The sequence below is a fragment of the Dipodomys merriami genome, unplaced genomic scaffold, assembly GCF_024711535.1.
Source record: "Dipodomys merriami isolate MVZ:Mamm:240054 unplaced genomic scaffold, mDipMer1.0.p SCAF_55, whole genome shotgun sequence".
In the NCBI taxonomy this organism is placed as follows: domain Eukaryota; kingdom Metazoa; phylum Chordata; class Mammalia; order Rodentia; family Heteromyidae; genus Dipodomys; species Dipodomys merriami.
Window position 1 is genome coordinate 6,037,837 of NW_027206124.1, and position 13,947 is coordinate 6,051,783.

The window sequence follows — 13,947 nt, forward strand, 5'->3', positions numbered from 1 at the left end:
TTGAATTCTTTCTCTGATGAGACAAGATCTTTTGGGAGTCCTCTATCTGGTAACAAGACAACAAAAACCACAGGACAGTAATTGCATTCTAATCCAACATAATCAAGATGCATATCCCCCCCCTTGTGTGTGTGTGTGTGTGTGTGTGTGTGTGTGTGTGTGTGTGTGTGTGTGTGTGTGTGTGTGTGTGTGGTGTCTTTGTTTGATATCCACCCTCTTTTTTGTTGCGCTGGTCCTGGGGTTGAAGTCAAGGCCTGGACATTGTACCCGAGCTTTTGTGCTGAAGGCTAGTGCCTTATCTCTTTGAGCCACAGTGCCATTTCTGGCTTTTTGGTAGTTAATTAGAGATAAGAGTCTCATGATCTTTCCTTCCCAGGCTGGCATTGGAGCATGATCCTCAGATTTTAGCCTCCTGAGTATCTAGGATGACAGGTGTGAGTCACTGGCACCTGGCTAGTCATTTTTTTTTTTAAGCAAAACATGGGCATAGAGAACTTACAATGACCAAAGACAAAGTCCATTGGCCCAGAGAGGGTGAGGTGACACACACCACTTATAATCCCAGCACTCAGGAAGCTGAGGGAGGAGAGGATCTCACATGCAAGGTCAGCCTGGGCAACATCCTGAGACGGTGTCTAAAAAGACACCTAAGTCGGCTGGCTCAGAGAAGAATCAGAGAACTGTCACCCGATTCCCCCAGGGACGAAAATCGAGGACAAGGTGCACAAGATTTTCCAGGGGCTGGCTTCCTGAAAGCTGAGCCTCATCTGCTCGGTTTGTTTCTTGTTGGCCGGATCTGGTTGGTGACAAAGGGATTTTTCAGAGGCCCATAGATGGCGGGGGAAAGGGGTGGGGGAAGAGTAAGGGCAGAGGTCCCTGGTCAAAGCCAGTCTTTGGAGTCCTCCTCTGATCTCCAACAGACCAGGCTAAACCAATCACACAGTCTCTGGGCCTGGTTTCCAGGTCACTGGGCTGAAGGTCAGCTGCTCGTGGCACCCTGCATATCTGACCCACAAGGCCCAGTGACAGCCACATGATTGAGAGGGCCCTCCTACCTACTCACTGAGGGCAGCCGATCTATGAGCCTGTCTCCTCACCTTACCAAGGAAGGGACTTTTTGGGAGGCCAGTCCTCAGGGCCTGAGGGCCTGGCTCCTGTCCCTGAGCTTTTTTTTTTTTCTCCACAAGGCTAGCACTCTACCACTTGAGTCACAGCTCCACGTCCAGCTTTTTGGTGGTTAATTGGAGATAAAGATTTCACAGACTTTCCTGCTCCAGCTGGCTTCAAACAGCAATCCTCAGATCTCAGCCTCCTGAGTAGCTAGGATTATAGGTGTGAGCCACCAGTGCCTGCTGAGAAAAGTTTTCTTTTCTCTGTCCCTCCATTCCTTCCTTTCTCCCCTCTGCTCCTCTTTCTTTTTCTCATTCTTGTTGGTGGTGGTGGTAGTCATGGGGCTTGAACTCTGGGCCTGGGCACTGTCCCCCAGCTCTTCAGCTCAAGGCAAGTGCTCTACCACTTGAGCCACAGCACCACTTCCAGTTTTCTGGTGGTTAATTGGAGTTAAGAGTCTCATAGACTTTCCTGCCCAGGCTGGCTTTGAACTGTGATCCTCAGATCTCAGCCTCCTGAGTAGCTAGGATTACAGGCGTGAGCCACTAGCACCCAGCTTTGTGTTCTTTGTTTCCTTTCCATGCAGAATTTTACTGTATAGCCCAAACTAGCCTCAAACTCGTGATCCCCCTGCTTCAGCCTCCCAGATCCTTAAATTACAGCTTCTCACCCATCCCACCCAGCTGGTAAGTAATTTTTAAATTATTATTGGCTTACAATTGCTATACAGAGGGGGATTTCACTGAGTAATCTTTCTTTCTTTCTTTCTTTCTTTCCTTCCTTCCTTCCTTCCTTCTTTCCTTCCTTCCTTCTTTCTTTCTTTCTTTCTTTCTTTCTTTCTTTCTTTCTTTCTTTTTTGTCGGTTGTGGGGGCTGAACTTTCTTCCTTTCCTTCTTTCCTTCTTTCCTTCTTTCCTTCTTTCCTTCCTTCCTTCCTTCCTTCCTTCCTTCTTTCCTTCTTTCTTTCCTTCTTTCTTTTCTTCTTTCTTTCCTTCTTTCTTTCTTTCTTTCTTTCTTTCTTTCTTTCTTTCTTTCTTTCTTTCTTTCTTTTTTGTCGGTTGTGGGGGCTGAACTTTGGGCCTGGATGCGTCCCTCAGCTCTTCAGTTCAAGGCTAGCACTTTACTACTTGAGCCACAACACCACTTCCGGCCTTTTCTGCTTATGTGGTGCTAAGGACTCGAACCCAGGGCCTCATGCATGCAAGGCAAGTACTCTACCACTGAGCCACCTTCCCAGCCCAAGCAGAATATTTTTTTGCCAGTCCTGGGACTTGAACTCAGGGCTGGGCACTGCCCCTAAGCCTCTCTGTGCTCAAGGCTAGCAATCTACCACTTGAGCCACAGTGCCATTTCTGGCCTTTTCTGTGTATGTGGCATGCTAGGCAAGTACTCCACCACTAAGCCCCTTCCCAGCCACAAAACAGAACATTTAAAGTTTAAGGCGCTGCTTCATTCATCGTGTATCTACTCCAGTTAGCTTCTACCATGAAGCCTGCCAGGACTGCGTTTCACTCGGTCTCAACCCGGAGGACGGCGCTGCTCTGAACACCTCTCAACTCGGGTATGATCCCTACGCGTGGGGGGCTTCTGCTTTCTCCAGCCTCTTTGTGCCTGCTGACGCACCCTCTTCCACTTGGCTCCTCCAGACACTCCCTCTCCTATTTTGTGGATATAAGTGTTGCCCAACTCCAGAGCTGAAAATAAACCCAAGTATGATTGCTAAACAGGGCTGTGGTAATGTTGTCCTTTGTACCATCTGTGGTGCCTGTGAGGACAGCGCCATGGGTGCCGTGACCCGCCAGACGACAGGAACCAAGCCACAAGCACTCCTGTCCACTGGGTGTGGGAACCAAGCCATGAGCACCCCAACCCACTGTGCTATGGGAACGGAGCCATGAGCAACCTGATCCCTTGGACTGTGGGAACCGAGCTACAAAGCACCCCAATCCACTGGGCGGTGGGAACTGAGCCACGAGCACCCTGGTGTACTGGAGCGTCGCTCACATTTGTGTTGGAAGGAAATGCTGGCTTTCAGGTAGGGGTGGTGAATGCAATGATGCCATTCTTCTCCACGGACCTACCTGATTCTGTCCTCTGAATCCTGGACAGAAGGCCACGCCACGCCAGGCTTGTAATTCCAGCTCTTCGGGAGGCTGAGATCTGAGGATTGTAGTTAGAAGCCAGAGTGGGCAGAAAAGTCAGTGAGGCTCTTATCTCCAATTAAACACCAAAAAGCTGGAAGTGACACTGTGGCTCAAGTGGTAGAGTGCTAGCCTTGAGCAGAAAAACTCAGGGGCAGTGTCCAGATCCTGAGTTCAAGCCCCAGACCAGCACCAAAACAAACAAACACCAGATCCTGAGTTCAAGCCCCAAGACCAGCACCAAAGCAAACAAACCATACTGTTCTTTCCATAAAACCTCAAGAGCTTCCCTTTGCTGCCAGAAAAGTCTAAACCATTGGCTGTCTCTCTCAGACTCTCTTTGCAAGCTCCCTCCATCTTCCCTCCTGTCTGTCTGTCTGTCTCTCTCTCTCTCTCTCTCTGTCTCTCTCTCTCTGTCTCTCTGTCTCTGTCTCTGTCTCTCTCTGTCTTTCTGTCTCTGTCTCTGTCTCTGTCTCTCTCTCTCTCTCTCTCTGTCACTGTCCTTCAGCTCTGGCCCTGTCGGGTACAAGCACCTGTGCTTTAAGGAAGGGAGCCGCACCCCTTCAAATGACTGCTAATGCTCCTTGAAGTTGGTTTTGGGGGCTGAGGATATAGTTTGCCAGTACAGTGCATTCACAGGCCCTGGGTTCAATCCCAGCACCAAACAACAACAATAAAACACAAGGCCCTCCTTCACAACTTACAAGGAGCCAGCCAAAATCATTACACCTCTCTAGGTCACCATTTCAAAACCAACTTTGCTCCTTGTAATACTAAATCCCCACCCCCAGCAGCCTCGGCAGCCGCTTCTGAGCATGTGACAGGTGACCTTGCACTGAGCATGCTCAGGAATGTCCTGGCTGGGATGTGAAGATGAGTGGCCTCAATAAAGCGTGCTGGTGGGCGGGAGCATGGCTCAGGGGATGATGCAGCATCTGCCGAGCTTGCGGGAGGCTCTGGGCTCATGCCATTTCCCAGTACTGCCAAGGAGACAGAGGAAAAGTCCCCCCAGGCTGGGCAGCTCACGCCTGTAACGCCAGCAACTCAGGAGGCTGAGATCTGAGCATGTTGTTCAAAGCCAGCCCAGGCTGCCCAGAAGACTCTTCACCTCCAACTAACCACCCAAAAGCCAGAAGTGGAACTCAAGTGATAGAGCACCAAGCCCCGGGACTGGCACAAAAAAGATGAAAGGAAAGAAAGGAAGGAAGGAAGGAAGGAAGGAAAGAAAGGAGGGCTGGGAAGGTGGCTCAGTGGTAGAGTGCTTGCCTTGCATGCATGAGGCCCTGGATTCGATTCCTCAGCACCACATAAGCAGAAAAAGTCAGAAGTGGCACTGTGGCTCAAGTGGTGGTAGAGTGCTCGCCTTGAGCTGAAGAGCTGAGGTACAGCGCCCAGACCCAGAGTTCAGGCCCCACAGCTGACAAAAAGAAAGAAAGAAAAGAAAATCCAGGTATCCAAAGGGCGCTCAGGACCCTGACATAAAGCCTTGGCTCTGGGCTGGCTACTCAGCCACACAGCGGGGAAAATGACAGAGAAGATGCTGAAATGGATTTATTTACAGTTTTGGCCAAAGCTAGGCAGAGAGCCATGGCTGCTCAGCCTCCATCTTCCCACAGCAACAATACAGTTTATAGGACTTGGAGAGCAGACACCACAGACTCCGCTGTCCTCACCCCCCCCCCACGTTGTGCCTCAGGGCACCTTCTCCCCGCCCAGCCCCATCCTCCCTGAGGGGAGCAGGACCTGAAAAGGCCAATTTCCTTTTTTAAAATAAAAGAATTCCAGCCAGGCACTGGCGGCTCAAGCCTGTAATCCTAGCTACTCAGGAAGCTGAGATCTGAGGATTGAGGTTCAAAGCCAGCCCGGGCAGTAAAGTCTGTGAGACTCTTATTGCCAATAAACCCCCAGAAAACGGGAAGTGGTGCTGTAGCTCAAGTAGTGGAGTGCTTGCCTTGAGTTGAAGAGCTGAGGGAGAGCGTCCAAGCCCAGAGTTCAAGCCCCACAACCGACCAAAAAAGAAAAAGAAAAAGAATTCCTAGCCAGGCACTGGTCGCTCATGCTTGTAATTCTAGATACTCAGGAGGCTGAGATCTGAAGGTCACTGTTTTAAACCAGCCTGGGCAGGAAAGTTCGTGAGACCCTTATCTCCAGTGAATTATTTTTTTAAAAATCTGGGGGGCTTGGAAGGTGGCTCAGTGGTATAGTGCTTGCCCTGCATGCATGAAGCCCTGGGTTCGATTCCTCAAAAAAAAAAATAAATCTGGAAGTGGAGCTATGGCTTAAGTGGTAGAGCACTAGCCTGGAACATAAAAGCTCAGGCCTAGAGTTTAAGCCCCAAGACCAGCAAAAAATAAAAATAAACATGTAAGTTCTAGGTGTGTGTGTGTGTGTGTGTGTGTGTGTGTGTGTGTGTGTGTGTGTGTGTGTGTGTGTGTGTGTGTGTGTTAGTACTGGGGCTTGAATTCAGGGCCAGGGTGCTGTTCTTGAGCTCTTTTGCTCAAGGCTGGTGCTCTCTCACTTGAATAACAGCTCCACTTCTGGCTTTTTGCTGGTTAATTGGATTGGAAAGTCTCCCACCAGGGCTGAGAATGTGGCTTCGTGGTAAGGTGCTTGCCTAGCATGCATGAAGCCCTGGGTTCAATTCTTCAGTTCCATATAAACAGAAAAAGCCAGAAATGGCACTGTGGCTCAGGTGGTAGAGCGCTAGCCTTGAGCACAGAGAGGCTTAGGGACAGTGCCCAGGCCCTGAGTTCAAGTTCCAGGACTGGTCAGATTTTCCGTTGGGCTGGCTTTGATCCTCCAATCTGAGCCTCCAAAGGAGCACAATTCCACCCTGAGCCACTGGTTCCCAGCTTAATTTTGAGACCTTAATTACTTCATTTTCAATGGTAGGACCAAGCAACCCTTCTTTACAGTGAGCAGAGTACAGAGGAGAGTTTGTTTTTATAATTAGAGTTCTCAAGGAAGCAGACACAAAGGAATAGCAGATGCACTGCATTGGTCATTTCTCTTGTGAAGAGTGGACAGGACTCTAAGGAGAAGCTGGCTGACGTCATGTGTCTTCGGGTGATCTTTGCCATTCTGGGATCTAGGCAGAGGGAATGTCTCATCCTGCTAATTAAAATGGGCTTGGTTGGGAAATTAGTGCTGTTGTCTTTCTAGTCTCAAATTCTCAAAAGGCCAGACAAACAATTGAGTGTCCATTTGGAGAAATTTGTGCTTCATTTTTATTTTTAGACTTGTATGTACAAGAGCTAAACAATGGCTTCTTATCATTTGTTATTTGTAAACAGAGGGCAGGGCTGGGAATGTGGCTCAGTGGTAGAGTGCTTGCCTCGCATGCCCAAAGCCCTGGGTTTGAATCCTCAGCACTACATACACAGAAAAAGGCAGAAGTGGTGCTGTGGCTCAAGTGGTAGAGTGCTAGCCTTGAGCACAAAGAGGCTCAGGACAGTGCCCAGGCTCTGAGTTCAAGCTCCAGGACTGGCAAAAACAAAAACAAAACAAAACCAAAAAGAAAACAGAGGGTATCAGATACCAGAAGGTTCACACCCCAGTGGCTCAGGCCCATAATCCTAGCAACTGAGAAGGATGAGATCTGAGGATCGTGGTTCAGTGCCAGCCCAAGCAGGAAAATCTGTGCGACTCTTATCTCCAATTAATTACCAAGAATGTGGAAGTGGAGCTGTGGCTTGAAGTAGGCCCTGAGAGGAGACTTGAGCTGGTATAGCTTCTTTCCAGGCTTTGCCTTTGTTTTAGGGATTTTAGAAAAAACCTTTAACCAAGGTTAACTAGACCTTGGCTCTAACCAGCCCAGTTCCTGAATAGGGGTCTTCCTACTACATTTAATGGGGGCTCGTCCGGGATAGAGCTCTTAGCTGCTCCAACCTGAGAGGGATTGAAGTCCCCGGCAGGGAGGACAGTGTGTGGGCACTTGGCTGTTGGAGAGAAGTTCTGAGAAAAGCCTCGAGGTAAGCACGGTTGACCTAGGTAGATAAGGCACCAGAGTGAGGCCAAAAGTACGGTGAGGCTGAATGCAGCAGAGTCCCCTACAGCCAGGGAGGTCTAGGGACACCTAGAGCCCTCAATTCCACCAGTCCTAGCATTCTAGTTGGACGGGGGCTTGCTTGTGGAGAAAATAGGTTGAGAAAAAAGTAACTTTTGGTTTTGGGATCCCTCTCATTCTGTGTATAATCGTGTCTATCTGTGTCTCATTGTGCTTTTGCTTTTGCTTGCCATGTTTGTAATTGGATTTACTTTACAGGAAAAATGAGACAAAGTGAGTCCACTCCAGGGACACCTTTAGACCTTGTCCTAGTTCATTTTAAAGGTGTCCAAACAAACAAACAAAAAAACCCTTCTAGTTCTGCTTTTGTAACTTGCTTCTTATGAAACTGCCACTGACCAACTGCAAGTGGCCCCAGCAAGATCTTAGCCTCAGGCCTTGGCCCTGGGGGTCTGAGCATGGGGGAGAACCTGCCAGTCTGAGGGGACGGCAGGCTAGGGACTTCTTTCCCTTGCCCCAAGATGACTGGGAATTCTCCGCCTTGGAAGGCCCCTGGGTCAACGTTTGCAGGAATCTAAAAGAAAAATCCTCCAGAGGTGAGTTGGGGGAGGGGGGGGACAGTTCGAGTCCCCTGGTGAGTGAATAGTGGTGAGATGTCGCCCCATTCACTAAGACCTGATTTTATCTTTGTGGCCCACTTGTCTGTCTTGTTTACTTCGGTGTGTTTTCTGTTCTATGTTTTCTGAGGTAGGGAAGTTCTGGGTGAGAGTGGCAGGCTCACTCAGCAGACTCTGGATTCAGCTTGCTGAGTGGGAGCAGCATAGAGTTCTGGTAGGGATAAATTGGGGGCCCATTAGTCCCCAACTCAGCCTTCGGTTCTCGTCCTGTTTTAGAATTGGTACCAGTTTTAAATGTGGATCCTTGGTTTTTGTGTTTATTTGTGTTTTTGTTATTTATTTGAACATCTCTGGGGGAATAAAAGTTCCAGCCTCCAGCTGGGCTCAGTCACAGACCTGCTATGTCCCCCTCCCTGTGAGGCATGGAAGATTGCTGGACTAGTTTGGTTCCCTTCAGGCCTCAGGCTGAATTTTCTCCCTGTCGAGGCTGCCTAAGGGAAGGGTGTAGACTGCTGTGAGCCTGCTTCAGAGACATTCAGCTGGTTCTGTTTAGTTTCAGGTGAACCCCCCCCCCCAGCCTTCCTCCAATTAAAGGTATTTGAAGGATCAATTTGTGAAATGCCTTGTTTTAAATATTTGTTATCTGAAGATTTTAGAAAATGTAAGTAAAATTAATTTTAATTTCTGTGCACTTTAAGATCTGTGTGAGGATATTGTCCCTCAGCTCTTCAGCTCAAGGCTAGCACTCTACCACTTGAGCCACAGTGCCACTTCCAGCTTTTTTTCCTGCTTATGTGGTGCTGAGGAATCAAACCCAGGACCTCAAACATGAAAGGCAAGCGTTCTACCACTGAGCCACCTTCCCAGCCCCATCAACGCCCCTTTTAAGATCAAGAGTCCAGAGTCAGTTTTGGAAAAATGAGGCAAAAATAGATAAAATAATTTTTTTTTAGAAAAAGGCATAAAGAATAGTGTTAATAGGTGTGCAAATGTAGAGACTGCATCTGTCAGAGATGGTTACAAAACTAAGCCATCTGTGTCTGTTTACAAAAATATCTGGTTAGTTAAAAAAAAAAAAGTTGTCATTTTGGTAAATTGTCCTGGGCTATTGTCTAAACAGTCTTAAAATCCAATGGGCCAAAGCCTGCCAAGCCTATGCAATGTATCCTTAACCAGTCTGTGTAGGAATTTGCAGCCCAGCACGAGGTGTGACAGTCCTTTGGATCCATGGAAAAGATCCTGCTGCTACAGCCTGACAGTCACCTGGAGGAAATCTACATCATTACCCTGACCACCTCCAGGTGGAAAAAGTAGACTGAACTCCTGCCTGATTTCATCACCTGAGACTGCATCCCGGTTGAAAGCTGCTGAAACTAAGATCTTGTGGGACATTCGTTTGGGTGATATCCAGTAACCCTCTATATCCCACAGTGAATATTGGGGGCAAAGATATCACTAGCTTGCCTTAGGCACTTCAGGACACAGTGACTGGAAATCCTCTCTATAGTCACAGCCTAGTTTGGCTCTGGTATGGTAATAACCTGCTTCCTCCTGAGTGTGTATTATTAATGCAGGTAGTAAATGGAATGAGACCCAGCCCTGCTCTTAGCCTTAAAATCTAGCAAGCTTCTCCATCCCAGTGGTGCCTTGAGGCTGTTCTGAGATAACTTGGTTCCACAAGCCAAAGGAAAAATTGGGCAGTTTTATGTAGCAAATGGTATGAGTGTGTCTTAAAATTGGAGCTTATGAGTAAAGCTTGTATAAAATTAAGTTAGCTATGCTATACATAGAGTCAGGATTGGTGCGCTGATGTGGAACATTCTTTGTCGTATCTGTATGCCTACTGCAATCTAGATGCTGGTTTAGTTAGAGCCTCCAGGTAGACTCATTGGCAGAGGTAGTTCTCTGAAATTGCCGGGGACTGGACTTCTCATGAAGCAAGGAAGCCTTTGTATTAGGGAAAGTTTGGCCTCAGTTAGAAGAGTCTGAGGGAACTAAGTCATGTTATCAGTCTCTCTTCTCATGGTTCCTGTTAGGTTTTTAAAAAGAGGTAGCCGAGTAAGAACAGCACCACACACATGCTATTCAGGTAAAGGGTAGGTTTATTCATCGTTCTGGCTGGCACCAGGCCATCGTGGCCCTCCACGCAGTTGGGAAAGGCCTGGGAAAGAGCTGGGAAAGAGAGAGCTGGAAAAGAGATAGCTGGGAAAGAGAGCCTCTGGGCCTGGGCGAGGCCTTATCTAGGGTATGGGCGGAGAAAGGTGTGGCCACATCAAATTCAGATGTGACCTCTTCCAGGTGTGCCATTTGCCTAGGTAAACGCAGGTACTGGGTAGAGACTTTGCTGTGAGGAGGGTGGGGTCTGCTCACCATCCTGGAGCAGACCTTACAGTCCCCATGGCGACAACCCTAATAACTGCCCTGGCTGGCGTAGTTCTGCTCTTGCTTCTGACATTAAATGTTGGTCTCCATGGATGATGACTCTGATTTCAGTGATTGCTGCCCCCCCCCCGATTCTTATCCTCCTGATGCTATTAATTGGCCCTTGTATAATTAATGCATTAATGTCATTCATATAAAAGGATTGGAGCCATAAAATTAATGGTAATGAGAACTCAAAATGATTCCATCCCAATGGAAAAACTGAGTCAATGATTCGACTCAGGAACAAGTCAAAGGGGGGGTGAAGTAGGCGCTGAGAGGAGACTCGAGCTGGCACAGCTTCTTTCCAGGATTTGCCTTTGTTTTAGGGATTTTAGAAAAAACCTTTAAACAAGGTTAACTAGACCTTGGCTCCAACCAGCCCAGTTCCTGGAATGGAAAGAATGCTCTAGGTCCCCCTCCCCTTAACAACCTAACTCACCTTGATTGTTCTGTCAAGGACTGACCCATAAAACAGATAGGTTGTAATCTGGCTCCAACTGGCAACACCACATACTTACAGTAAGCCCTGCCTTTTGCACAGGCTTACGGTAAACTCCGCCTATTGGCCACCTGTGTGTGGTCTGGTATAACCCCATTGGTCTCCTGCATGTGACCAGGCTTGACCTCATGGATTTTGCCTTTAAAAAACAAAGAATGGCCGGGCGCTGGTGGCTCACGCCTGTAATCCTAGCTACTCAGGATGCTGAGATCTGAGGATCGCGGTTCAAAGCCAGCCCGGGCAGGAGAGACCGTGAGACTCCTATCTCCAATAAACCACCAGAAAACCGGAAGTGGCGCTGTAGCTCAAGTGGTAGAGCGCTCGCCTTGAGCTGAAGAGCTGAGGGACAGCGCCCAGGCCCAGAGTTCAAGCCCCACGACCGACCAAAAATAAATAAATAAATAAATAAAAATAAAAAATAAAAAATAAAAATAAAAAACAAAGAATGGGGGCCGCTCGGAGTCACACTATCAGCTCCCAAGCCTGTGCTGTGGCCCTGGCTGGTCAGTGTAGGAACCTTCTCAATAAAGTTGCTTCTTTATTAACAACTTTGTTGTGGTGGGCTCTGTCACTCTGGACGATTAGGTGGGCTTGCCTGCTTGAGTAGGGGTCTTCCTACCACATGGCTCAAGTGGTAGAGCACTAGCTTTGAGCAAAAGAGCTCAGGGACAGTGTTCCAGCCTTGCACTAGAGACCCAGGATGAACACACACACACACACACACACACACACACACACACACACACACACACACAGAGGCAGGAGGTAGCAAGAATTGGAAACTGCTCAGCCTTGTGACCTCCACCTTGAGAGGAAGAGGAGGAGGGAAAGGCAATTTGAGACAAGGAAAAGCAAGATGTTGTTCTCAACCCAACAAAGAACAACTCCTAGGGCACTGGGCTAAAAACAGGGTGACATACATCTCCAGGGTCACAAAAGAACTTTCCAAGGGGTGCACAGTGCAGGCAACGCTAGGCTGGAGATGTGCCCTGGGCCCAGCCCCGCCACCACTGCCACTCATATACACAAATTAGTCCAAGGACTGACAGACTCCTAGGGCTCAGGCCCGTCATCCTAGCTACTCAGGAGGCTGAGGCCTGAGGATCACAGCTCAAAGTTAACTACCAGAAAGCCAGAAGTAGAGCTGTGACTCAAGTAGTAGAGTGCCAGCTTTTAGTGAAAAAGCTAAGGGACAGCACTCAGGCCCAGAGTTCAAACCCCAGTACTGGCACACACACACACACACACACATACACACACACACACACAAAGGATAAATAGTATAATGCAAACTTTTAAAAAGCACAAAGGTAGGTTTCAAGTCACTGGAGAATTATGGTATGTTTAATATAGTCTTTTTTTTTTTTTTTTGTCTTGGTGCTTGAACTCAGGGCCTGGACACTGTCCCTGAGCTTCTTTTGCTCAAGGCTAGCACTCTACCACTCAAGCCGCAGTGCCACTTCCAGGTTTTTCTGTTTATATGGTACTGAGGTACCAGGGATTTAAGCACTCTACCACTAAGCCACCTTCCCAGTCCTGATGTAGTATGTTTTTTTGGGGGTGGGGGAGCTGGTCGTGGGGCCTGAACTCTGGACCTGGGTGAGGTCCCTCAGCTCTTCAGCTCAAGGCTAGCACTCTACCACTTGAGCCACAGTGCCACTTCCGGTTTTCTGAGTGGTTTATTTGAGATAAGAGTTTCACAGCTTTTCCTGCTCGGGCTGGCTTTGAACCATGATCCTCAGACCTCAGCCTCCTGAGTAGCTAGGATTATAGGTGTGAGCCACTGGTGCCTGGCAATACAAAGATCAGAAGTGCAACACTAAAAGTAAACATGGTCTTCATGCTAGGCACAGGCGACTCAGGTCTGTAAGTCCAGATACCTAGGAATCCTGAGATTCAGAAGATCATAGGTTTGAGATTAGCCTGAGCAGGAAAGTCTGTCAGACTCTTAGCTCCAGTTAACCAGCAAAAAATCAGGTTAGAGCTGGTGGTAAAGCACCAGCTGCAAAAGCAAACCACCTTGGCACCAGCAAAAACAAAGAGGAGGAGTCTTTGTGACACAGGTGCTTGTTTGTTGTAACTCTTTTGACCACAATATGAGTGGTGCCTGCATTTTAAGTTCTGGGCACTTCACTCCTTTGAGGCGAGGGCAGACAAACCACCCAGCCATGCTTTCCACTTCATTGTGAATCAAGAGTTCTGAGAAGGGGCTGCGAAGGTGGCTCCGTGGTAGAGCGCTTGCCTTGCATGCATGAGGCTCTGGGTTCGATTCCTCAGCACCACATAAACAAAAAGAAAAAAGCCAGAATTGGCCCTGTGGCTCAGTGGTAGAACGCTAGCCTTAAGCTGAAAAGCTGAGGGACAGCGCCCAGACCCAGAGTTCAGGCCCCACGACTGGACTGCCCCCCTCCTCCCAAAAAAAGAGTTCTGAGAAGCCGGGCACCAGTGGCTCACACCTGTAATCCTAGCTACACAGGAGGCTGAGATCTGAGGATCTTGGTTCAAAGCCAGCCCAGGCAGAAAAGTCCATGAGACTCTTATCTCCAATAAGTCACTCAGAAAACTGGAAGTGGTTCTGTGGCTGAACTGGTAGAACACTAGCCTTGAGCTGAAGAGCTGAGGGACAGCACCCAGGCCCAGAGTTCAAGCCCCACGACCAACCAAAAACAAACAAACAACAAAAAAAAGAGTTCTGAGAGGGATGGGAAGGTGGCTCAGTGGTGGAGTGCTTGCCGTGCATGTATAAGCCCCTGGGTTCGATTCCTCAGCACCACATACACAGAAAAAGCCGGAAGTGGCACTGTGGCTCAAGTGGTAGAGCGCTAGCCTTCAGCTGAAGAGTGCAGGGACAGTGCTCAGGCCCAGAGTTCAAGCCCATGACTGACAAAAAATAAACACACACAAAAAGTTCTGAGGGGCTGGGACGATGGCTCAGTGGTAGAGTGCTTGCCTTGCCTTGCATGCATGAGGTCCTGGGTTTGATTCCTCAGTACCACATACACAGAAAAAGCTGATGTGGCACTGTGGCTCAAGTGGTGGAACGCTAGCCTTGAGCTGAAGAGCTGAGGGACAGCACCCAAACCCAGAGTTCAGGCCCCATGATCTAAGGGGAAAAAAAAAATTCTGAGAAAAAGAGTGGCTGATTTTCTGT